Below are 27,759 nucleotides of genomic sequence, written 5' to 3'. Positions count from 1 at the left end.
CAGTTCGGATCCCGGGTGCAGACATGGCACCGCTTGGCAAGCCATGCTGTGGTAGGCGTCCCACATAGAAAGTAGAGGAAGATGGGCATGGATGTTAGCTCAGGGCCAGTCTTCCTCAGCAAAAAGAGGAGGATTGGCAGCAGTTAGCTCAGGGCCAATCTTCCTCAAAAAAAAAAAAAAAAGATTTTATACAGAAAATCTGAATATCCCCAAACCTACTATACCCAGTAATCTTACTCTAAGATATATATTGTGGAGCTGTCTTTTCAAAACTTAGCAAGCATAAGAATCACCTGGGATCCTGTCAAATGCAGAGTCGCATTTGCTAGGTCTGGGGAGGAGCCCAAGAGAGGAAATTTCTAGCAGGTTCCCAGTGGATGCCCATTTTGTTGGACAAAGTGGATGGCACTTTGACCAGCCAAGTTGGAGAGAAAGCACCTGTAAGCACCACACTGCTGGGCTGGCCCCTACAAAGAATTTTAACTGGAGTCAGAGGCAGAGAGCTAGTCTTGGCTAAACATTGATTGACCATTGATTCCATCTTCAGAAAGTCCATGATCCTCAGTCTCTGTGATGAAGATGTTAGTTCTCCTGCTGAATTCTCAGACAATTGCTTGTAAAACAATTGCCCTTTTGGCCCAGTCAAAGCTTCAAGACGGCAAGGCAATTTCTCTGGAAAGGCAGCTCTGACTCCATTTGAAATGGCTCCGCTATAGTCAGTTTTAGCAATAGAAAATTCAAGACAGCGATTAACCCCGAGAGGAAGAAGGCAATGGGGTCAGAAGGAGCACGCTACCTCGAACCAGCACAAGTGGTTGATTCCTTAATCTGGGGACTTACATATTTATTATATTATTTAAAAAGTTCTACTTATAACTTTTATGTGCTCTTGTCTTTATGAAATTTTTCCTAAAGTCACATATTATACAACTTGGATTAAAACAATGTTATTATATTTACTCTATCATGTAATCTTACAGCCAATCCATTCTTGGTTTTAAAAAGCTGAGTCGCACAAAAGAGCTTTCTAAACATTTGTGTTAAATTATGGAAAGTGTCAAACATACACAATACAGAGAGGATGAAAGAAAAGAAAGCCCTTGTCTGCCACTGACCCAGTTTCCACACACAGCCTCGTATCATCTTCCTATCTCCCTCCATTTCCCTTCTCCTACTGTATTATTGTAAACAAAACTCCAGATATCATAGCATTTCATTCTTAACTACTGTCACTCTAGCTCTCTAAAGCATGAGGGATCTTTTAAAATGTGATGACAACATTATCACACCAAGAAATACCAGCAGTAATGCCACTAAAGAATCAACTATCTAGTCAGTCTCCAAAACAAGACCCACGTGTTGCATTTGGTCACTTAAGTCTTTCAAAATCTGCAACAATGACCTCTTATATTAGCAGTGGGAGAGTGTACAATGACCTCATTTTCATGAAATAAAGGGAAAATAAGTGTGGAAAATAGTAAAAGAAATCTCAACGAAGTTCGAGTTGGCAAGACCTGTAGGGGGAGCTCTCAAGCCCCATCATACCTCATCAATTACATGGAACAGGAAGAGACAGATGATTGCATCCTGCAGAGGACCTAAAACTTCTTAGCTACTGAAGGAAGATTTCTTTCCCTACCTGGCAACAGCTCAGCCAATCCAAATGCTGCAGCTCAGCCAATGAGAAACACCACAGCTCAGCCAATGAGAAACACTGCAGCTCAGCCAATGAGAAACACTGCAGCTCAGCCAATGAGAAACACTGCAGCTCAGCCAATGAGAGACATCACAGCTCAGCCAATGAGAAACACTGCAGCTCAGCCAATGAGAAATGCCACAGCTCAGCCAATGAGAAACACTACAGCTCAGCCAATGAGAAACACTGCAGCTCAGCCAGTGAGAAACATCACAGCTCAGCCAATGAGAAACACTGCAGCTCAGCCAATGAGAAACATCACAGCTCAGCCAATGAGAACCTGTTGCCTCCTTGAACTGTTACTTTCCCCGAATGGATTTTCCTTTAGAACAGCCCCTCCCCCTCCCCCTTTTCCTCTGTAAAAGCAGCTCCTTTCCTTTGTTTGCTGGATTTGCCTGTGGTTCACCATAGCACGCACTTCCTGAATTGCAATTCTTTTGGGTTTTCCAAAATAAACTCATTTTGACGGTAAAATAAGAGGCCAATTTGTTTGTAAGTTGATGTAAAGAACTCTGAAAAGATATGCAAGGATCTATAAAGTGGTTACTTCTGGGCGGCCAGGAGTTGTAAACAGAGTGAACTAAGGCAAGATGGAGGAATGACTTAAAGGTTTGCCCTGATCATTTCAATTTTTAAGCACACCGATTTATTATAGACACATTCAAATAATAAATTATTAAATTAAACAGTTTAAATTTACAACTGAACTGATGAGTTTGACTTTTTTACGTCGAAGTCAGGTTTCCAGCTAAAATAGGAATTCCTTCTATCTGAAAGGTTTCATGGCCTTTACATTCCAAATTCTCTAGGGGCACAAGCAACCTGCTGGAAGTCTAAATGTTCTTCCGGTTGGAACTGTATTCCCATATCTTCTTAAATATACCGATTCCATTTCTTAAGAAATATGCTACTTTGGTAATAAAAAATTCAAATATTTTATGTTGGGTTCCCAGATCCTCTTGTATTCACTCCTCTGGACTTCACATTAACTCAGGTTTTCATAAAAAAGAAATGCGACACTCAAATAATATTCTAAGGCTGTTAAATGCGCGGGCAAACGAGAGATTATAGGCAACCCGCTCATTGTGAAATGAAATCCATCCTGCCATTCAACAGGGGAACATATCAGACTCGGATGACGCCAGGTGCAAAGTCATAAGGAAATTTTTTTCTTAGTGTATTCTTACTCATTACGAAACTTTGTTCTCTAAAAATCATAGCCTACCATAAGCGTTGCTGTTTGCCATCATATCAGTAAGGAACATCCCCCTCTGGCCTGGGGGATCTAAGTCACTCGGACGAGAAGCTGACTCAGTCTGCACCTCGGGGGCAGAGCCTCAGATAAAGAGTGGGAGGCCACATTCCACAGCTATCTTGACCTTGTAGTTCGCAAGGAAACACCTCGACCCGATAATAACCTCTTTGCGCACGTCTCAACTTGAGCCTATCTAAATTTCATTTAAATTTACCCTGAACTCTGCCCTCTCCCCAATCCTAAATTGACCCCATCACTTCCTGGACTCGGCAGATTCCTCTGGCGTGCAATCTCCCTTCTTGCAAGAAACCAGCACAATTGGGGCCCCAGTTTCCTTCCTGGTGATCTCAGGCACATTAGCTTGGGGCAACGCGGAGAAAAGAAAAAGAATGCATGATTGTGAGTCAGCTCAGATAAGCAGGTACAAGGAAAACAGGCACATCTGGCAGGTGAGACGCATCCCCCCACCTGTGCCCGGAGCTGCCTGTGAACGAGACCTCACCGGAGTATACTGATGGCAAACACGCAATTTTTCAGACTATGGGGTTCGATCTTGACCGCACCATGCCGCCACTCTCCCATCAATTTGTCCTTCCAGAAACGCCCTCCATCTACGGAGATCGCAGTTCAGAAAAAGGAAGGATGTGCCCATCGAGCCGAACTCAAACCCCGAAACCCTCTCTTCAGAAGAGACCCTAGTGGCCAGCCTCTAAATCCGACCGTGCCCGGAGTTTCTCAGCTCATCCTCATCACACTGGACTCCAACACTTTTATGGATTCAAATAACACAACGCTGGCAACTGCAGCACGCGGACATCTCCTTGCCCACACCCAGGGACAGGGGCGTTTTGCAAGGTTGCAGCGCAGGGGGGTGGGGGAGCTTCTCCCTGGGGCAAGGTGAAGGGCGCATTTAGGGCTCAACACTTGGGGCCAGTCTTGGCTTCCCCTTTCCTCTGCTGGGGGAGAGAATCTGACTTTTGCAGACAGCTGCTCCCAACTCCCCGGAACCCGACCCCCGCCCGCCCACCCTTGGGGTGCATTTGTGCGACAACCCAGCACGCTTACCATTTCCCCAGCGCCGGCGTCTGGACTTGTCTGTGGATGGCGCAGCCCAAGAGCTCATTCCACGTGCTGGAGGGTTGCAGGGCTGCAGACAGGAGGGACGGAACTGTTAAAAACAAACAAACAAATAAATAAATACAATAAAATAACGAGCCCCCCCCCCCCCCCCCCCCCAGGACGCAGCGACGACACAGATTCGTCCTATACAGGCATTTTGTACCTGCTTCCCGAACTTCTCCTCAAAACGAGCGGCTGAAAGGGTTAAGGGGAGGAGAAGGAGGAGCCTAGCAGGAAGCGGATCCCGGGAGCTGCGCCCAGGCCCGCCCCCGGAACCCAACCTCCCAGAGCCCAGGGTCTGACTCCACCCGCGCAGGTTCGTTTTTCCTGCAGAACTTTCTCTGCAGGCGCTCCTGATCCTTGGAGGCAGGGGGACATCCCAGCGTCTGCCGAACTCCCAGCCTGTGGCCCTCCCCGTCCCCTCCGCCCGCTGCACCGTTTCCAGGCTCCCGGGCTTGCAAACTCCCGCTCTATGCAACCAACGCGCCTCCCTGCGGACTTTGTGCAAAGTCCGGAGATAACAGTCACTTCAGAAAGAAACGAAGCTTTTACTCTGTGCTGTGAAAGGGCCGAAACGGACACGATGGAGGGTCCTCCGTTTCCCTCTTGGGCCCCTCTCCCTCTTTTCTTTCTGCTGCCTGCCTCCTCCACCCCGTGAGCTTTGATTAGCCGATAAACGACAAGGCTTGCAGAAAATACTGTTCTGACCATTATGGGGATTGTACCAGCGACCCGCCTCAGCGAGGAGCAGCAATGACCTCCGACCGCAAGTTGCAGTTAAAGAGGACAGCTGCCTAAACCCAAACTGCCAGGACATGGACCCACTTCCCTCCCACCCTGTTAAAAAACCTTGACCCGCGTCGCCTGGGGAGTCCCCTGATCTTCAGGTGCCCCGCTGTTTTGTTTGGGAGGGGGGCGCAAAATATGCTCAGAGACTGAGTTAGTCTTTGCCAGCAATTTATTTAACACGGGTTCCCTGCGGGAATCATCATAATTTCACAAGCCAATAGCACACAGGGTTTCTGTCTAATAAACCGATAAAGAAATATCCTCCAAACCAACGATAGATTAATCGCACTATGATTCCAGGCAAGCGGAGAGGACAGGAATAAAGCCTACATTCAGCTGAGATGTACCTTTGCTACAAGGTTGGTTGCGGGGAGAGCTGGTTTTGCAAAGTGGGAGCCGACATCTAGCTGCCGGCACAAAATAAAAGTCCCTTGTTGCTAGAGCACCCGTTGCTAGGCAACAAGGGCCTTTGTGTTGACAGCCGGGCTGATCTCCTCCTAGGGGTGCTGCCCGGGTTTCATCGCTTTGGACCAGGAGCGCCTGGCCACGGCTGGAGCTAGTGCTGGTAGAGCAAAGAGCTGCCTAGACCAGATCGAAACTCGCGAATAATTCTCGCAAACTCTGAGCGTTTATGGTCTAAATGTCCCCTTGCCTCTTCCCATGTTTTTATTGCTAAGCCCCAGTGACGCCTGTCAGCAGGTGTGTTACTGCGGGCTTATCTGCAGCCACAGACGTGGACAACGACGTCCTGTCACAGCGTATTTCATTCTTACATCAAAGCAACTTTACTCTTAACAGTAACTTCATTTTTGTCATAAACACGTGGATTTGCAATTGGATCAAACCAACGCGCAACATCCTCCAGGCACGTCCGCTGAGTAGCACGTCCGCTGAGTAGTTTTTACCTCTGTGGACAGATTTTTGGGATCCCTCTCGCTGGTCTAACAGGAGAATCTAGCAAGCCACCTGCATCGGCTTTAAGTCGGTACAATAAAAATCCATGTTGTGCCGTGAAGCAGCCGCACGGGCCAGTTCAGCCTGAGTCAAATGACCTCGCAACCCCGCATCTCGCGACTGAAGACGCCAGCTGGAGAAATCGGCCACAGGGAAAGATAAAGGGTACCGAGCTCCTGCATCCCCAGCTGCCTTTCTTGGAGCCTGAAGGAGTCATTAAGGACCCTGGTCCTTGCCTCCCTCCACACATAGATAACGTCAGCATCACCGAGCTTGTTGGATGTATAACCAGGGAATTCTTGTTTATGTTATCTCTAATGTATAATCTAGAGAAAAACCAGATGTACTCTATCCCTTTTGACATATATGGAATTTAACTCCAAGTTTTTCCCCTCTTCCCTCCATGGGCACTGTTTGTAAAAGATGTATAAGCTGCTCTTAAACCCACACGCTTCAGAGCAGCTACTCCAAGAGCACTCTTGACCTGTTTCCCAGGATGAACTCCTCACTTTGATTATTGTATAAATTCCTTTACTAATGTTATCTACACTCTTGATTTCACTGACACCTCTATTTGAGTCAATTGTAGAATTTCTTTTTTTGTGTGAGGGAGATTGTCGCTGAGCTAACATCTGTACCAATCTTCCTCTATTTTGTGTGGGATGCCACCACAGCGTGGCCTGATGGGGGTGCTAGGCTGGCGCCTGGATCTGAACCTGTGAACCTCAGGCTGCCGAAGTGGAGCACGAGAACTTAACCACCATGCCACCAGGCCGGACCTTGTAGAATTTCTTTTTGACAGTCTCCAGCAAGATCTGATTTGCAGGTCTCCCCTCACCGTGGGGGACAGGAAAGACTGAGGTCAGCCTCCCTAGGAAGGAAGGGCATGGAATGGACCCTTTCTGGTTAATTAAATCGTTTATTTTTATGAAGTGTCTCCTCATTTCTAATAATGCAATGCCACCCTAAAGCTTACATTGTCTATTATTAATATATACCTAAACTTGTTTTTTTAAGAGACCATTTCTTTTAGAGCAGTTTAGGTTTTCAACAAAATTGAGAAGGAGGTACAGAGATTTCCCATATGCCCCCTTCCCCCCACATGCATGGCCTCCCCCCTTATCAACATCACTCAACAGAATGGTACTTTTTGGTTTTTTTTGAGGAAGATTAGCCCTGAGCTAACTGCTGCCAAGACTCCTCTTTTTGCTGAGAAAGACTGGCCCTGAGCTAACAACCGTGCCCATCTTCCTCCACCTTATATGTGGGACGCCTACCACAGCATGGCTTGCCAAGTGGTGCCACGTCTGCACCTGGGATCTGAACCAGCGAACCCCCGGCTGCTGAAGCGGAATGTGTGCTCTTAACCGCTGCGCCACCAGGCTGCCCCCCAAAATGGTACATTTTTTAACGGAGATGAACTGACATTGACAAATCATAATCACCCAAAGTCTGACAACAGATTTTCACATATTGAGGTAAATGGGGTAACTATTCAGGGTCAAAACTGATTCAGCTGGAACTGAAGAAGCCTGACTTGTGCCCTATCAGACAAACGTTGTACACCTGCTTTAACCATTAAAGTGAAGAATGCACTTGTGGGGGACTGGAATTGGCCACCCCAAGATACATCTATTTGGCATGAGGATTATTTTGGGCTGGTTACTTTTAAAAACTGCAGACAGGAGGGGGCTGGCCCCGTGGCCGAGTGGTTAAGTCCGTGCGCTCCGCTGCAGGCGGCCCAGTGTTTCGTTGGTTTGAATCCTGGGCGCGGACATGGCACTGCTCATCAAACCACGCTGAGGCAGCGTCCCACATGCCACAACTAGAAGGACCCACAATGAAGAATATACAACTATGTACCGGGGGGCTTTGGGGAGAAAAAGGAAAAAATAAAATCTTTAAAAAAAAAAACTGCAGACAGGAGAGAAACTCTGAAAAGTAGAAATTACTTACCCTTTGTTAAGAGACATTTACATTCATGAAGGAAATTTCCGTCTGTAAATGTGTCTCCCTCTCTGTACCAGGAAGAAGGGGAGATGACCTTATCTCTAGAAACTTACCAATGCCAAAGGCAAGGAATTAAATCTGCATAATAACCTGACTCTTGTTTACTGTACTTGTCTGGTATCCTCCTGTAACTGACTCCCCACACCCCCAACATCCTCCTTTGTCTTTAGCTGAGGAGAGTATTTAAGATGAGAGCCTCTGCCATCTTGGAGAGTTACTCAGTTTTCCTTGTTCTCTCCCATGTATACATGTTATAAAGCTTTGCTTGATTTTCTCCTGTTATTCTGTCTCATGTCAATTCAATTTGTTGTCTGGCCAGAAGGACCTAGAGTGGGTAGAGGAGATGTCTTCCTCCCTTATGCGCTCTCTTAAGATGAGAATATGTCCTTCCGCTGCTACGCCCCCTATTGGTAACACCCTACTGGTAACGCCTAGTCCCTTTCCTGACATGAGGGTCATGTCGACCTGCTAATTTACAACTAAATACCTCTTTGAAACTTTGATGAATGTATATCCTGGGCGTGTTTAATGAATGTTCTTTGTTCTAAAAATGTATAAGGTACTGAAAACCACGCTTCTCCAGAATGCTTTCTTCCTTTCTGGAAAAGACCTTTCTGGGTTGTAATTCTCATTTTGGCTCAAGTAAAACTCACCTTATCTCTCTTATCCATGGAATGGTTGTTGATTATTTTGCGTCAACAAGTCCATAGTTGACTTTAGGGTTCCCTCTTGGTGTGGCACATTCTGTGGGTTTGGACAGATGCGTGATGACGTGTATCCATCCTAATATCATACACAGTGCAACCACAGCCCATTTAGAGCCAGTCTGAGCAGGCCCCATCTCTTATTAACAGAGTGATTAAGAATTGTCTTTCAGAAAATTTGCAAAGTCACGTAGCCAGAGCATGCACAGAGGAAGAAATCTTGACCTGAAATGACCATAAAACCAAAGATCCTCCTCCCCACAGAACCAAAGGACCAGGACATGACCGGAACTCAAAAGTCGGAGTCTTATCAGAAGTGAGGGGTCTGTCATTCAGGAAAGATCTACTGTGAGGATTTCTTCCCTACCTTATCTTAAATGTTTCAAAGCTTACCATAAATGTTTAAAACCTTATCATGAATGTTTAGAACCTTAACATAAATGTTTGAAGTCCAGCAATCAAAATTTGTCCTACCAGCATTTCCATGTGCCAGCCTATTCTCCCTAACCTCTTAAATTGCACCCTAAATCCTGAATTGGGGAGACAGATCAGAAGGCAGATGCCCCTTGTCTCCCTATGGATCGATCTTACAGAATAAAGCTGATTTATTGTCCCAAAAGCTGATGCTGCAATTAATTGGCTTGTTTATGTGCATCTGGCAAGAGAATCCCATTTTTCTGTGGTAACGAGTATTTTCACTGCCCTAAATATCCTCTGTGCCCTGCCTATTTATCTTTCCCCCTTCGCTCAACCTACACTCATTTAAAAAGAGATTTTTTTATTGTGATAAAATATACATAACAAAATTTTCCATTATGCAACCATTTTTAAGGGTACAGGTCAGTGGCATTAAGATAATTCCCATTGTTATGCAGCCATCACCGCTATCTGTTACTGAGCAATGGGCTCGCTCCGCTCACCTCAATCTGAGCCAGTTGATCACAGTGAGTTAGCCATTGAGAAAGGAAGATTTAATTTGATTAGCTGGCATAATCAGGAAGATGGCAGACTAATGTCTCAAAAAAAACCAATCTTCAAGAATTAGAGAATCTTGGGGCTGGCCCGGTGGCGCAGTGGTTAAGTTCACACATTCCACTTCAGTGGCCTGGGGTTCGCTGGTTCGCATCCCGGGTGTGGACATAGCACTGCTTGGCACGCCATGCTGTGGTAGGCATCCCACGTATAAAGTAGAGGAAGATGGGCATGGATGTTAGCTCAGGGCCAGTCTTCCTCAGCAAAAAGAGGAGGATTAGTGGCAGATGTTAGCTCAGGGCTAATCTTCTTCTTAAAAAAAAAAAACTAACTCAAAAAAAAAAAAACCTCTGACTTTTACTCCCTGGCAGGACACTATCTGGGTTGCTCCTCAAATCTGTGCTCATCAAGTTGCAATTCTTCGATACCAAAATAAATGTTTCTCTGCCTCTCATTTTGGTTCTTTATTTTAGGTTAAGTCTACTTTCATTTATAAAGATCCTTTTGATTACATTGGACCCACCCAGATAATCCAGAATAATCTCCTCCTCTCAAAATCTTCATCTTAACCACATCTGTAAAGTCCCTTTTGCCTCACAGCATTGTCGATGCAAAATAACCAATAACCATTCTATAGATAAGAGAAATAAGGTGAGTTTTACCTGCACTAGAGTGAGGATTATAACCCAGGAAGGCCTTAGAAAGCGTTCCAGAGCAGCTTGGTTTTCAGTACAGTCTTTTTTTTTTTTTGCTGAGGTAGATTAGCCCTTAGCTAACTTCTGCCAATCCTCCTCTTTTTGCTGAGGAAGACTGGCCCTGAGCTAACATCCGTGCCCATCTTCCTCTACTTTCTATGTGGGACGCCTGCCACAGCATGGCTTGCCAAGTGGTGCCATGTCCACATCCGGGATCTGAACCAGCGAGCCCCGGGCTGCCGAAGGGGAAAGTGTGCACTTAACCGCTGAGCCACCGGGTTGGCCCCTCAGTACAGTCTTATATCTTTTTAGAACAAAGAACATAAATTAAACATGCCCAGGATACATTTTCAGAGTTTCAAAGAGGTATTTAGTCGCAAATTAGCAGGTCTACGTTACCCTGAAGTTGGGAAGGGGACTAATAAGGGCGTTATCAACAGGGCACAGGAGGGGAAGGACGCATTCTTATCTTCAGAGAGTGCATCCTTTCATGGTTAAAACAGATGGACAGTGTATGTTTGGTAGGCCATAAATCAGGCTTCTTGAGTTCAAGCTGAATCAGTTTTGAACCCAAATAGTTACCCCATATACCTCAATATGGCAAAATCTCTTGTCAACATGTTCACAGGTTTTGGGGTTCAGACATGGACATCTTTGGAGGGCCATTAGTCTGTCTACATCAAGAAGATAATGATCTTCAAAGACATTTATATTAAATAACTTTTGTGAAAGATGATATGAGTGGAGCCATATGAAAACAGAGCCGGAGCAACCATTTCAGAAGAACTGTTTTGCACGTCTTGTTTTCTTTATCTTCTAAATTGGACAAACCGCCAACATTCCAAGAAGTCAGTAAGAACAAGAATATCCTGTCTGTAAGAACTGTTGGAACTGGACTTTGCTGACGAGCAGATCATGAAACCGGCAGAGTTAGCCATCGATGATTAAGTAGCTAGGAACTAAAGTTTCTTTTTCCTTTTTGCAATTACTGATTATAGCTTTGAGCTGTTTGACTCACCCATTGTTAACTGTGTTGCTTAGGCAATGTGCTATCTGACTCCACTAGGCCCCTATCGATAACGTCTCCCTGAGCCTGGGTCACCATGGTAATGGGTGTCTGAGCTGTTTTTCAGGAATTAGAACTCCTTGTCCACTTCAGGCCAGTTGAGACCACCAACTCATCAGCTGGGCCTATGTAGATGTCCAATAGGTGACCTTTTGAGGTCAAGAGGCTAAAAACTCCACCCTCAGATTGTGCTAACGCCGTCATTTTGTGAACATGGGTCCTAGGAAGAGGCATGAAGTCTGACTACGCTTGCGCGGATCAATGACCTCACCTCTCCTCACCTCCAATCCCCTCTCTCCACACAGCCCCCCATCCCATAAATATCCCGGAGTCCCTATTTTCAGGGAAGTGAATTTGAGGCTCATCCTCTCGCTTCCTCATGTGGCTGCCTTGTGACTAAACCCTCTCTCTGGTACAATCTCATCATCTCGGTGTTTGGCTTTCTGGGTGGCGGGAAAAATGAACCTGGTTTGGTAACAATCACTAATTAATCAATGGTGTATAAACCTAGCCTTTTGCTTGGTGAAAGCCAATCTAGGAAGTACAAACTTAGCCTTACCTCATGGAACACCAATGAACTCTTCTTTAATACAACTCACCTCATCTTCCTCCCATTTCCCCATAAAAACCCTGAGCCTCTCTCCTATAATGAGGATACCATTTGGGTTTCTACTTAACTCTGTGCTCCCTGAATTGCAATTCTTTGATCCCAAAGAAGTGCTTTGCCTCTTGAACTGGTTTCTGTTGTTTAGGTTGACACTTCATTTAAATTTACAGAGAGATTGTGACGTCCAAGATCAAGAAACAAGTCAGGAACACGACAGGGAGAAAAGATATGGCCTATGGATCTTGGCTTCATAGGGGAGAGAAAATGGGCAGCATATTGAAAAGTAAAGGCAGATATGTCTTTGTGTGGATGAATGTGATGGTGTGTCAAGTACTTGACGGATCTGGACGTGTGTATCTTCAAAATGCAGAAAGTATTCAGTGGACTTCACGTGAGAAAAACCAACAGAGACTTGAGAACAGGGAGGAGTAGCTAAAAGGCAAAGAAAGTGTTAGGAAAAGGTTTTGGGTAATTCTCATGGGTGATTCCCTCCACACAGACTCTGGGGGGCGGCAACTACTTGAATATTCTTTTCTGATGAGATGTTGTCAGGGCTAATTTTAGGAATTGTTCATTTGCATATTGATGGCCAGGAGATATACAGAAATGACTTGTTTATTATCCATACTTCTGTCGTCCTCTCTCCACCCCAATTAAGCTCTAGAAATTCAATATTACGTGACTTCAAGACAGCCTCTCGATCTGGCAGTCAATGGCATATTAATTATTCATGGATGAAAGGTTTTCTTTCCAACTTCACTCCAAAACAAGATTTAAAATTTTTTTCATAATTCATTGAAGGTTACCATCTCAAAGAAATGTTATTGTGTAAAATAGAAACCGCTTTAGCAGAATACAAGACCTGTTGGAGAGACCGCTGTCTTTGGTATCTGATAAACCTAGACCTGAGCTGTGTGCGAGAGAGTAGCCACTGGCCACATGTGGCTTTTTACATTTAAATTAATTAAAGTAAAAAGAAATACATTTAAATAAATTTAAACTCAAATTCCTCAAATCAGTCTCATTTCAAGTGCTCCATAGCCATACGTGGCTAGTGGCATCCATACTGGGGAGCACAGATTCAGAACATTTTCATCCTTCTGGAAAATTCTACTGGACGGCACTATTCTGGATTTTAATCTTGGCTCCTGTTTTTAAAATTACATGATGGTGTTAAAGTCTTTTCAATTTTCCGACTTTCTTAACTCATCGGTAAGAAAAGATGACATCTAATGCATAGTTAGATTTTATATCCATCTATGATGTTTCTGGAATAGAGTCTGACACTCGACAGATGTCCCCTCCTCCAAAAAAAAAAGAATTACCTGCTATTTGCCTCCTGACCTCCAGTCCCAATGCCATGGGAAAATACAGAGATGGGGCTGGTCATGGCAATGTTATGAAGAAGATTTAGTCTGTCTTATCACTCTCAACTTTTTTCCCACAAGGCATTTTCATCAATTCTGATAAATCCAACTCTCTCCAAAGTTCTTATTCTAAGTACAAATCCTCAGAAATTCAACGATCAACAAATCTGCCATACTATTGATACATGGTGGAAGAGCACTGCTTTAATAACGGGAACTTGAAGACAGAGATATACTCAAGAAGCAAAGGAATTTTTCTTGATGGTAAAAATCCAGTTATTTGGATAATGAGTGAATAATACTCTTTGGCAAGAAACACTGTAATAACACTGAATGATCAAGAACCCCCCCCAAATTGATTCCTGGTTACCAGACATCTCTTCCTACTGATAGAATTTAGGAAGAATCTTTGTTAAAGGGATATCCACTCACCCAATCAATGTCGTGAGGACAGGTGTCTGCAAAAGAAGATGACGTAATAAATTATTTTTCCCCTACTTAAAAACTTAATAAAATAAATTACCTGAAGTAGGAGCAATTTATTCCTCAACATTGTATTTTCTGATTGCATGAACGATACAGTCAAAAGAAGACAGTATCTTACCCATTTCACTGATTTTAATGATATTGTTGACTGGAATGGCCACTTCCTTTGTCTTTGCTTTGAAATGCTCATAGGCTCAGGACTCAGAGCACGGCCTTCGCCTTGAGTCAGAGCACAAAATTCCGAAAGGTTATTGGCTAGATGTGAAAGGGAAAGTTGATTCCAAGAGAAAAAATAGTTCTCCGGCCATGAATATCTGAGCAATTCACAAAGAGCAGTAGCCTGTCCATTCTTATGATTGAAGGGACTCTTCACCCTTTTGCTTTCCAGGAATCTGCCAGGGTCCCTTCATATGGAGTTCTGAACTCCGGATCCAGGTGTTCAGAGAAAGTGGAAGGACACCATGATTCACGGGTGTGGGAGGTCAGGCCACCACAATGGGCATCATTTCCTCTTCCTGCCTCTTTCAGCCAAATCCTGGGGAAGTGATGTCTGACTTTGCCCTCAGTTGGAAAAGATGAGTCTGGCATTTAACAGAGACACTGGCAGTCATGTGAAGAAATGTTATCATTCATAGAGGAAGTTACTCATGATTCCTTTCCCATTTTTCCAAAATAGGAAGCTGACCAATGAGAACACTAACAAGACTCTCTCCTATGTCCTGTGGGTGATTTGGAGATTTGAAAGCCATCCACCATCTTGGATGTTCCTACCCACTTTCTCCAAATGTGAGTCCCACTGTAAGAAACACTAAAGAATATTTCTCAAATGCCCTGTGGGATGACTTGGAGATCTTCTCTACCAAATGCTTTTTTAACAAGGAGGATGCAGGTTAAAATTTGATCAGGAAGCTTCCTAGAGCAGTGTTTCTCAAGCTGGTCTGCACATCAGAGTCACCTGAGGGATTTTTTGAAAGATTCCCAAGACTGGGTCACACTCCAGACCAATCAAATTCCAATATCTGGGAGAAGGACACAGGTATCAGTATGTTCAAAAGCTCCCCAATTTCCTCAATAAGTTAGACGTAGAATTACCACATGACCCAGCAATTCCATTCCTAGGTATATACCCCAAAGAATTGAAGACAGGTGTTCAAACAAAAACTTGTACACGAGTGTTCAAAGCGGACTATTCACAAGAGCCAGAAAGCAGAAACGACCCAAATATCCATCAACTGATGAATGGATGAGTGCAATGTGGTTTTCAGTACAATGGAATATTATTCAGCCACGAAAAGGAATAAAGTACTGATTCACGCTTCCACATGAATAAACTTGGAAAACATTATGCTAAGTGAAAGAAGCTGGATGCAAAAGGAAGCATATAAATTACTTAATTTATAAGAAATGTCCAGAACAGGCGAGTCCACAGAGACAGAGAGCAGATTACTGGTCGCCAAGGGCTGGGGGTCAGAGGAATGAGGAGTGACTGCTAACGGGTACAAGGTCTTCCCTGGAGTGATGAAAAGGCTCTGGAACTAGATAGGAGTGGTGGTTGCACAACACGGTGAAGGTACTAAATGCCGCTGAATTGTGAATTGTACACTTTCAAACGGTTAAAATGGTCAATTTTACCTTATGTTTTATTTTACCACAATTAAAAGAGAAAACTCCCCCGGTGATTCATTATGGGGACAAGTTTGGGGACCACTGAATTAGAGGATTATGTTACTGTTCTTTACTCTGCTGGGAGATATAAAAAAAAAAAGACAAATGCGGGTTTGAAATAATCATAAAAATAATCAGCAGTCAGTGACCTATACCATGTCGTTTCAAACGGTTTTGAACTTCCTACTTAAAATTTATGTTTGAGCTCACATTCAATAAAACCCACTCTTTTGAGGATCCAGTTCTATGAATTTTGATGAATGTCCAGAGTTTCATAACCGTCCCCGTAACCAAGACAGAGAAGGTGCAGGTTGCATCGCTCCCGAAAATTTCTCAAGTGCTGCCCGCTTGTGGTCAAACATCCGCCGGTCTTGAGATTTGGCTACCACAGATCTGCCCTTGGTCCCTGTAGCTTTAAAAGCCTTTTCCAGAACGTTGTGTAAATGGCATCACACAACATCAAGCCTTTGGAGACTGGCTTCTTTCTCTCAATATGATGCATTTGAGATTTAAACATACGGATGGCTGTTTCAGAACTTCGTTTCCCTTCATTTCTGAGTAATATTCCATTTTATGGACGGACTGCCGTTGGTTTATCCATTACAGTCATTGGGAGACATTTGGGTAATTTCCAGTGTTTGTGGCTTGTGAACAGAGCTGCTATAACATTCCCATACACGGCTTTGAGGGGTCATACATTTTCATTTCTCCTGGATGAATACCCAGGAATGAAATTTCCGGATCATCTGAATATCTTTTTTTCTCTCCTGAAACCTAGCACATACTCCCCTAGGTTAGATTGTTTCATTATGGGAGGGTTACGCAGGTTTGGAAGGAAAGAGGGATTTCCTCTCCCAAAATATCAGATTCACAAGAAAAACAGTGGGTTATACCATAGGATCCTGTCAGAGGGTTTCCATATGCCTCACTCAGGATCTTCTTACAGAATAAGTGCCTGAGCAGTGTTCTCATTATTATCCACTGGGCTGGAAAATAGAAGATCTGAGGAGAACACAATAACGCCGCCTCCTTACTCCCAAGGCTGTAGTACCTGCCAAGGGCCATCGTCAGGGAAATCGAGATGCTGTCCTCACTTATGTTGACCAGAAAAACTATACATACTATACTGTGTCCATCTATAAGGTATAAATAGTTTTCCCCTGAGACTGTGAGTGAAAGAAAGATGATCGACAGTCTTCCTGTAACGCTGGAGGGAATAAATTTGTGACATTTTAAACATCGTTATGACTCATCTCTAGTCTGTAACAGGCAGGGCATCCTTCAGCCAGGACACCCACCGCCCTAAAACACGTCAGGGACCTCTGGAGTCCATTTCAAGGGAAACTGAGGAAAGAAAAATGTTTGCTCTATTTCCAATTTTTCACACTAATGAGCTTTTGTGAGGGCCAGTGTTTGCTAAATAGTCCTGGAAAAATGTTCATGTCACCATTGCTCCTTTAAGCTACTTAAGATCTTACAGGGTTTGTTTTTTTTTTCAGATTGAAAATTAGTCCTGAGATTTCTTTCTATTTATCCTGTATCATCAGAGTGGGGTATCACTCTGGCCTAAAACCATATCCTATTTGAGAATTTCTGTCCAGTTATCATATGAGGAGGATTCAAAATTAACATTGACTGAATGCCCTTTTGTTCATTCATCTTTTATGAATACGTTTGTCCATTGATAATTACTAAGCTCAGGGCCGACCCCATGGCCGAGTGGTTAAGTTCTCGCGCTCCGCTTCCGTGGCCCAAGGTTTCACTGGTTCGGATCCTGGGCGCGGACATGGCACTGCTCATCAGGCCACACTGAGGCAGCATCCCACATGCCACAGCTAGAAGGACCCACAACTAAAAATACACAACTATGTACTGGGGGGATTTGGGGAGAAAAAGCAGAAAGAAAAGAAGATTGGCAACAGTTGTTAGCTCAGGTGCCAACCTTAAAGAAAAAATTACTAAGCTAGACAATGTTTGAATGAAGAGAAAACTGCAGAAAGAAACCAGATAAGATATCTGCTCTCACAGAGCTCCCGTGTTATTGGGGTAAGAAAAGAAAGGAATTAATAAGAATAGGACGTGTGAGGTAGTGATGTCTATTGGTTATATGCTTTATTTAAAAATAGAGCAGGAAGAAGAGGTAGCAAAAACTGGGGGCCCGTGAGGTATTGGATGGGGTGTTGTGGCAGGCCTTGCTGAGGAGGTGATGTATGACAGAGCTGCGAAGGAAACAAGGGGAGGGTGCTCCAGAGATAACCATGGAAGAACATTCCAGAAAGAGACAATGGCATGTGCAAAGGCCCTGAGAGATGGATGTTTTGAGGACAAGTAAGAATGCCAGGTAGTCGACTGAGATAGAGTGAGTGTAAGATATAGCTGTGGAGAGCAGGCCAGAGGCAGCCAAGGCCAGAAATTCACCTGTACGGTCATAGGGAACACATGAACCAGGGGTTATCCTCGGTGCTTTGCAGACATTAGCACATTTAAATCTAATCATAATCCTGGAATTGCTCCACTCATGCATATGGAAACACTGAGGCTGAGAATGGTTGCATTATGCAGTAGGTTCCTCTGCTAATAGATGGTAAATTCTAGAACAATTGCTCTTCAATATGGCCACCACTTACTGCATGTGGCTACTGAGCATTTGAAATGTGGTGAGTCTGAAATGAGATGTGCTGTAGGCGTAGAGTAAAACCCGGGTTTCGAAGACCTAAACATCTTATTGATAATTTTATTGTGTTGACTACATGTTGAACTGGTAATATTTTGGATATATTGGGTTAAATAAAAAATATTATTAAAATTACTTTTATTTTCTCTTACTTTCCGTCATGTGACTATTAGAAAATTTAACATTACACACGTACCTTGTATTTCTATAGTACAGGATTGTTCTAGAATATGAGCTCAGTTATTTCTGGTATAAAATGTTGGAACTTTATCACACTGTGTTTGACTTCAGGGAGTTAAGAAGATGATTTTTCTAGTTTTCAAACCTGTAACCCTCTTTGATTGACTCTTTCAGCCACACAAAGATATCCTTAGCCATGTAATTTAGGAAGCTTGTCTTTAAAACATTACCTCTGAAAATAGTGCCATTTTTATGGCAAATTAGAGCAACTTCTGATTTTCATACTCCTATCCAGATGCCATTTTTCAAACAGGCATTCTGTAGTGTTTGTGGAATTACATCTTATAGCGTTTTTAATAAAATATTTTTACTTAAAAATTTATACACTAATTTTTATATAAGTTATATTTTATAACATAACTCCAACTACGGGTTAATTTGAGTTGAATTAATAACTTAAAAGTCAGGTTGTATATCTTTGTATCGTTTTAATACGGAGCATCCTAGAGACCAGAAGATGAATTACTTAGACAAATTTTGCAAACGACGTTGTTGACCACAGATCGACGAAACTGTTCTAGGGCCCTTCTAAACTCATGGCTAGCGTCAGCCTGCTTACAGATGTTAAACCCACAGTCCTTTTAATCCATGTCTCCCTCTAAAACAAAATCAGCCATCTTGCAACTGCGTCAACCCTGGCTATTTTGAGACCTCATCAGATAATCCATTTCTTCTCCGTTATTGACAACTGTACCAGAGGGCGTGAGAGCAGGGTCAAAAAGGAGAAGGGAGGAAGTGGTGGTAGGAAAGATGGAAGATAAAGGCAACGAGAGAAGTAAATTCAGAAGAGAAAATATGAACATTGAGGAGAGAAAAAGAGGATGTTATTGGAATAAGAAAATAAGTGGGAAACAAATCAAGATCCAGAGATGAGGCTGCCGAATGTTGACTGGAAGCCTCATGGTCACACACACAATTAATTCATTTCCTCTCTGTCGCTTCCAGTTGTTGCAAATATGATTCGGCAACTTAATGAATTGTAGACAGCACTATATAGAGCGACGAAGAGATTCGAATGCAAATCATTATCTTTATCTAATGAAATCTTATGCCAAGTGCATGAACTTGAGAATTTATGTGCTGGAATGGTCCAGAGTGACATAATTTAGAGTCCTCTCAAATTACTGGGTTTGTGAGTCAGAGCGAATGCCCTCATTGGTTTTAAAGAAATTTCTGTGTAATGTAAATCTTTCTTGTCTATTACAATTATGATGAGTGCGTTGTCTTATTATTAAATTAGTTTAAAATTTCAGTATAAACATAGATATTAAACAGGATTATCTCAGGCAGAGTTTATAATGTGGATTATTTTCTACATAGATTACAAAAAAAAGGAACTTTGGTCTTTTTATTACTCATAGCCCTGTTCAAAAACTGTTTAAGGATTTTCACTATTATATAGCTATATATTTTTTCTTTATCAGTGGAACCTAATAAATAAATGTGTGCTTTGTATGTTTTTAAAAACATGCAGATTCAATACTGAGGCTACTATTACTGTTAATCCCCTTAGATGTGAAAAAATTGAGGGCCTGAGCGATCATGAAGTTAATTAGCTGTGCAGAGCGGAGTGCAAATACTGAGATCTGAATCAATTGATTCTCAACTACACATAAACAGCCCGGGTGTTAACGGTAAAGTTTCCGGAATCAGATGTTCTGGGTAGAAATCCTGGCTCTGTCACCACACGTGTCTTTAGGAATGTTTTTAAATCTAGCTGTGCCTCTTTTTTATTTCTTTTAACAGTGATAATAATAAAACCTACCTCTTAGGGTTATTGTGAAAAACAAGTAAATAATTGCATGCAAAACCCTTGTGACAGTGCCTGGCACATAGTAAGCCTTTTATGAATGTTAGCTGTTTTTAGCAGTCACTGTCATCACTGCTGTTATAATATTAACAATCATACTAATAATATATTACGTTATACTGTACTACTATTTTCAAATAAAGGTAGCACAGATCACAGATCATACAGAACATGCTGTACCAGACATCCTCAGTTTTTATTGCATTGAGGCTGAAGTTTTGACATGTACAATTAACCCTTGAAAACAAAGTAATTTCAAATTAGTGAAAATTCACTGAATTCAATCATTAAAAGAAATAATGAGTATTTACACGTGGCACCCTTCCAGAACAGGTAATCTATCCATTTTGTTATACTTTCTAGGAATTCTTTGATCTATGAAAAACATCTGTGAAGAAAACACCATTCACAACAAAGAAGTGATCGGCCAAGGTTATGTCACTAGTACCCGCAGTGGGCTAGCCCAGGTTGATTTTACTTCCTCCTGTTGACTGAGATGTAACAGACATACACTAAAGTGTACCAAGTGTGCATGAATAGCAGGATTGATTTTTACATGTGTATATTAATTTCCAAAATATATAAGGGACTCCTACAACTCAACAGCAATAAACAAACTGATTAAAAAATGGGCAAAGGACCCGAACAGTTATTTTTTCCAAAGAGGACACACGAATGGCCAACAGGTATATGAAAAGATGCTCAACACCACAAATTATTGGGGAAATGCAAATCAAAACTACAATGAGATAGCACCAAGGCAACCCATGTGCACTGTTGGTGGGAATATAAATTAATACAGCCATTATGGAAAACAGTATGGAAGTTCCTCAAAAAATTAAAAATAGAACTACTGAACGATCCAGCAATCCCAACTTTGGGTATTCATCCGAGGGAATTGAAATCAGGGTCTTGAAGAGACACTTGCATTCCCACGTTCATTGCAGCGTTATTCACAATAGCTAAGACATGGAATCAACCTAAATGTCCTCTGGTTTCTTAAAAAATTTAGGCTTTAATCTTCCACAGTTTGACTATGATGTGCCCAGGTGAGGGTTTCTTTGTATATTTCCTGTTTGGGTTTTGTTGAGTTTCTTGAATCTTTGTGTTAATGTCTTTCATCATTTTTGTAAAGTTCTTAGCCACTATCATTTCAAATTTTGCTTCTCCCTCATGGTCTTTTTCTTCTCATGTTGGTACTCCCGTAACATGTATATATGGCTTCTTGAATGTGTTCCTTATATCTTTTATTCTTTTTTATGTTTTTTTCTTTTTAAAATTTTATTTATTTATTTATTTATTTATTTATTTATTTATTTATTTATTTATTTTTTGAGGAAGATTATCCCTGAGCTAACATCTGCTGCCAATCCTCCTCTTTTTGCTGAGGAAGACTGGCCCTGAGCTAACATCCATGCCCATCTTCCTCTACTTTATATGTGGGATGCCTGCCACAGCATGGCTTGACAAGCAGTGTGTAGGTCTGCACCTGGGGTCTGAACTGATGAACCTCAGGCTGCTGAAGTGGAATGTGTGAACTTATCCGCTGCGCCACTGGGCTGGCCCCTCTGTTTTGTTTTGTTTTGTTTTTTTTCCCTTAAAGATCTTATTTTTCCTTTTTCTCCCCAAAGCTCCCCTCAGTACATAGTTGTGTAGTTTTAGTTGTGGGTCCTTCTAGTTGTGGAATATGGGATGCTGCCTCAGCATGGCCTGATGAGCAGTGCCACATCCACGCCCAGGCTTCAAACCAGAGAAACCCTGGGCAGCAGAAGCAGAGCGTGTGAACTTAACCACTCGGCCATGGCGCCAGCCCCTGTTTTCTTTAAATTCATTTTTTTCATTGGCTGAACAGTGGCATTTCTCATTGGCTGAACTGCGGTATTTCTCATTGGCTGAGCTGTTACTTGGTAGGGAGAGACATCTTCCTTCAGTAGTAAAGTGGTTTTATATCCTGTCCAAGATGCAGCGTCTGTATCTTCCTGTTTGGTGTTTGGTGTTTGATGTGTGATAGGGTGGGAGAGCTTCCCCTACAGGCTTTCCCGGCTCCAATTTAGTTAAGGTTTCTTTATTAATTTCCACACTATCTAGGCAAATTTCCTGCAAATCTAAAGCTATTTTAACATCAAATTTTATTTAAGAAAAAAGAAAGGAGAAAGTCAACACAACAACAACAAAATGAGGGTAGTAGGATTTGAGAGCAGGACAGGACTTCTGGAACAGACCAAAGGACAACCCAGCCCTTCAGAAGCTTTCATAAAGCAAGACACAGGCCACCAGGCACAAACGCCATACTTTTTCCAACAATGGTATTCACTTGCAAAGAGATATTCTATGTAAAACTTTAGAACTATATTTGTTTTTCCACTTCTCATATTTATTCATTAAATAATTATTGATCATCCACTATGTTTCAGTCTCTAATGATAACACAGTTAAGAAAACAGATAGACACCACTAAGTCACTTCTAGTTTCAACTTTTGTTGACATTGTCAATGGATGGACAAAACTAAAAGAATTAAAATTAAACACTTGTTACTCAAAACTCACAACATTAAATAAGCATAAAAGAAATTTCAGTAAAGCTTTCAAATGGTACCTTGCAAATGATGTCTTACGCTTTTGAAATTATTAAGACTTAAAGATTTAATAAAAAATAAGATTTCTGGGACACCCTGAATAAATCTGTGGTACATGGTGAAGAGAAAATGACCACAAAGCATGGAGAGAGAATATGAAGTTTGAGTTTGTTGTGCAGCAAGTTGAGATTTAAACAGATGACCAGGGAGGGTCTCCCTAAGAAGGTAATTTTTGAGAAAAATGTTGAATAAGGTGAGGGAGCAAATCCTCATTGATTCTGGGAGAAAAGCATCCTAGAGGAAAGGCAAAAAAGGGGCCCCAAGAAAGAATCATGTTTGTATGTATGAGAAATGCTAAGGACATCATTGTGGTTGGAGGAGATTGAACAAGGAGGGGAGTCACAGGAAGAAGGGGTCAGAAGATGCAGTCCACCCAAAGAACTTGTTCACAAGAAGTGTTTGTCTTTATTCTGTGTGAGATGGAATGCCACTGGGTTCCTGAGGGGAGTGTTGTCATTGGACCTGACTTTAAGAGGATCTCCCTAGCCGCTGGGTGAAAATTAGAAGAAAGGGCAGGGATGGAGGCTGGCCATCCCCATCCAGCCGGGATGCTATTACCGTAACGCAGGGGTGAGGTGAGAACAGCCTGCAGAGTTTGTTGTGGCAGGGATGGTAAGAAGGGGTAGATCCTGGAACTCTCCCGAAATTGGAGCCAATATGATTGACAGCCTTCAAGTGGTATTTGATCAAAGGAAGGGTTAGGAATGACATCAATATTCGTTCTCTATATCCCATTAGTCTTGAGTGGTAAAAATTAATTTTTTAAAAAAGGCAGTCACTTCTGTCATACAGATATAAAAATAAATACGTTACAGATTTTATTTAGTTCATTAAGCAGTGAGGGAACCAGGTTAATGTAACAACTGGTTCAAAAGTGAAGTCAAAAAAGCACAAATTTATATGGAGTAAAGGAAGGTTAAAATGAATGGGCAAATGGAGGTGAAACTAGCTTCTTCCACAGTGGGGGAGGAAAGCCAAATGAACCTCCTCAGGACAGGATAGAATTTACGTGCCTTTGGTTGAGAATTACTTTGTATCGCTATCAGTTATCTACAATTCTCTTATCTATTTTACAAAGAGTTGTGAAATAGCTCAAAGACAGTGAAAGACTAGAGTCAGATCATCACAAGGGTGTCATTTCTGTTGGAGCACATTTTTTTTTTCTTTCCGTGACTGTTCTTTTAAAATACTTCTCAAAATTGTTCCTGTCTCTGCAAACACTGCCATTATGTAAGTCCAGAAACCTGGCATCTCAAATGGAGAGGAAACTACACTTCTAAATTCTTGCCTGTCCACTCCCTCTTCCAGCAACACAAAGGAGCTTTGGAATAATCTCATATCTGATTGTTGAGAGACTGAATATACAATCAGACAATGGATGGACTATACATATGTAAAATATAACTCTGACCCCAAATCTGCAGCAAACAGCCCAGGAAGCCAACAATAAGCCCTGTAACAATTGGCCCTAAACTGCCAGGATTTGATTGATCACTGCCAGCTTCACTAGTTCTGGCCCCCACTTCCAACTTAGTACCAACTGGAGAAAGCCAAACATGCAACCCTAACCAACGACGAAGGATGCCCTGTTCTAGTTAACCTGCTGACCTGTTCCAGCTTCCCCTTGCCAACAGCCTCCAATTAGGGCATATGAAGTCTTCCCTTTTTTCTGCTATGAAAGCTTTTCCACTCTGCCTGCCTTTGAAGTCTCTGCTAAATGCAAGTGATGGTGGCTGACTCCCTTGCTATAGCAAGCTCTGAATAAAGCCTTTGCTTGTTCTCCTCTGGGTGGTCTCTGTTTATTTCCACATTATCTTAATTCTGTGTTCAGTAACCCACAGGAGTTATCTATATGTTAATGAAGCTCTCCAAAGTTACTCTCAAACTGTCCTACGTCCCTCTCCCATCACAGCTGTATCTTTCTGTTCGCATATAGTATTGCTGGTCATAAGGAACTCTGACAAAAATAGGCCATGTTATTTCTCATTTTGGCATGTGTACACACGGTTGTCCTTCACACTGCACTGATTCTTTGCCTGAAAAATAAAAATAAAAATCTCAACTCAAATGTCATCTCCCTTGCGAGTATTTCCAGACCTTCATAGCTGCGTGTTTCTCTTTTCTCTTGGCTTTTTAAGCTGCTTGAACTTTTGCTGTCTGCAATTAAGTACTCACCTGCAAAAAAGGTGACTCTGACGTTGCCATTGGTTAATTCATTAACAGCACAGAAGTAAATTCTTAGTGGTCCATTTTCACTTACCTTCTTTTCATTGTCGGCAGCCAAGCATGTAGTATTCCAGTTTTCAGTCCACTAAAAATGACATTCATATGAGTCATGTTAGGAAATCTTTTGCTCTGTGCATGCTTATTTATGAACCAACCCCCATTGTTGGATAATAAAAGCCTCTGATGTCATTGCCTTACTCAGAGGGAAAGCTAAACATACAGCAAGAATCATGAAATTGAGATTCTCCTCTTGTGTGTAAGATGGAGAATTGTGAGTTAATGGTTTAGAGTTTAAACTTGGCCCCCTCTCATTGCGATGAGCTCAGTCACAATTCTGGTGCTTTGTTGCCACATAGACAAGTCAAGGTAAAACTGAATTCTATACGAACATCACACCCACACCCATACATGCAGAACAGATAGGACCACAAATACTTAAACAGTACCATGTCAAGCCTCCATACCGATGTCTCATCCAGTTCCATTCCTTCATTCAAATCTTGGGCAATACAGGTCAGGCCTAATGCAGAGTCAAAAGTGGAACATTCATCCTGATGTAAGTTATTACTCCCTTTTCTTTGCATCCATGAATTTATCGCTGGTTGGTAAGAGAACCTGACTACCTGGCTCGCTTTTATAGGAGCTGTGTGTTGACATGGCATATTACAGCTTATTTGTTCTTACTTGGTTATAAGTCATCTTACAAATAAACAACCTGATTAAAAAATGGGCAAAGAACCTGAATAGACATTTTCCCAAAGAAGACATATAAATGGCCAACAGGAACATGAAAAGGTGCTCAACATCACTAATAATCAGTGAAGTACAAATCGAAACCATGATGAGATATCATCTCACACCTGTTAGGATGGCTATTATCAAAAAGACAAGAGATATCAAGTATTGGTGAGGACTTGGAGAAAAGGGAACCTTTATACACAGAATCTGGGTTGGCAGCTATGAACTTTAAAGTGGCATTCTAGAAATGAGTCAAGCTTTGATATTGGATCCTTAAATGAACAAAGCTTACCAATTAGTAAATGAGATTTTAAGGACGATGATATTTTCAGTTTTCCTCCTCAATATTTAGTATTTGGAAAAACAATATAAAGACTGTAGTTAACCATACCCATGTTCTTCCTTTAGTTTTGTCAAATAATATATTAATATTTTCTTTCAAACTATTTTTTTTAAAGATTTTTAAAAAATTTTTTCCTTTTTCTCCCCAAAGCCCCCCAGTACATAGTTGTGTATTCTTCGTTGTGGGTTCTTCTAGTTGTGGCATGTGGGACGCTGCCTCAGCGTGGTCTGATGAGCAGTGCCATGTCCGCGCCCAGGATTCGAACTGACGAAACACTGGGCCACCTGCAGCGGAGCGCGCGAACTTAACCACTCGGCCACGGGGCCAGCCCCTTCTTTCAAACTATTTTATCTTTATATATCTGCCTTAATTGCTCCCAGCATGTGTCCACTAAAGTGTGACTTTGGATCAAATCTAATACAAATAAGATTATCTTGACATCACTCTGGTGAGCTTATATGTTAACCCTTGTAAACTTTTCAGTAAGAAAATAAAAGATATGAAAGACAAAGTCTTACTAAAAACTATTTATGGAATTTTATGCACACTTTCTCTTGTAATTGGCACAATTTAAATTTTCTAGGACCAAACACAATATTATTCTTCCCTCCTAAATGCACATAATGGGTCTTTGTTTGTGCAAATGCATAACAAAGGCCACAAGTAACAGGATTCTTTGATTAATGCTCCAGGGAGCCATTTTAACTCTAAGCCTCTACCAGCCAAACCTCCTGTGTTCAATTCCTATATTCAATGGGATAGCTCATAATGGTGCATTCAGTAGAGTTATAATTGATGAATTTAGGAAAATAAAGTTGGATATCTTGGATTAACCAACATAATTGTAAATCAACTTATGATTAATCATTTCACAAACTAGAATTTTTCTTTGTTTCAGAGATTGAGTTCTCTTTCATTCATTTGAGTCAAATATATTAAGCACACAGAATGATTCTGATATTTAAATAATTTATATCTTCATTTTAAGTTTTTTTTGAGTAATAGGAACTCTTCTCTCTTGTATAAACAAAAAGTCAAGTGGATTGCATGGGTTTTGTTCCATATTTTAAATCAATATTATGGAAGAGTAAAAGTCTCCTTTTATTTTGCTGTCAAAGAAACAATTGAGGGATTGTTTACATATATACACAATACAATATGTGCATATATATTGTAATATGTATTATGTATACAAATACAATACATATGTACAATTTCTATACCTATTACACACACATACACACACACATGTATATACACTTTTCTTACGACACTTGAGGCACGTTTTTCCAATATTTACCAGGCACTGTGTTATGTCCCAGTTATATAAAATTTTACAGTTGACTAGGAGAAGTACATAGTTGTACAAATAATAATAGCAGTGAAAATCTGACCAGTGCTCTTAAAGACACATATTTCAATGATACAAAAGAGACATCAATCTTTTCTAAGAAGGAGAGGAATATTTCACAAAGTAGTGGGTACCAAAATTGGTTTTAGGAGTGAAATCAGCATCATAGTGTAGTGAGTTCTTCCTGTAAACTCTCCCCTCTAAGATACAATGAAAAGGACATTCATATTCTAACAGAGGACATCCACAAAACACAAAAGACGTCTGAGAGACCCATGCAGCCATACATCAGAAGGTGGAGGTGCTGGAGCCCCATCCCCAAAGAAGTGCAATGAGGTAAGAGAAAGTTTCTCTT

The 27,759-nt window shown here is 41.7% G+C and overlaps 1 non-coding gene across 2 annotated transcripts in view; it reads right to left on the bottom strand.

The window, feature by feature from the left end:
* LOC103555798 (uncharacterized) overlaps window positions 1-25,250 on the bottom strand; it is a 33,652-nt gene extending 8,402 nt beyond the window's left edge. The window contains exons 1-3 of one of the 2 annotated variants that reach the window (XR_011522352.1): window positions 25,007-25,250; window positions 13,667-13,692; window positions 4,017-4,119 (exon numbers count right to left, since the gene is read on the bottom strand). This is a non-coding gene — a transcript (uncharacterized protein). Of the gene's footprint in view, window positions 1-4,016; window positions 4,120-4,233; window positions 4,374-13,666; window positions 13,693-25,006 lie in introns of those variants that run through there. The other variant, XR_011522351.1, reaches the window with a different exon arrangement.
* Between the last annotated feature and the right edge of the window lie 2,509 nt (window positions 25,251-27,759).

The sequence above is a fragment of the Equus przewalskii genome, chromosome 9 (assembly GCF_037783145.1).
Source record: "Equus przewalskii isolate Varuska chromosome 9, EquPr2, whole genome shotgun sequence".
Taxonomy (NCBI): Eukaryota; Metazoa; Chordata; class Mammalia; order Perissodactyla; family Equidae; genus Equus; species Equus przewalskii.
The sequence above is the reverse complement of the archived record's forward strand: the minus strand, read 5'-3'. Positions and strand labels throughout refer to the sequence as shown.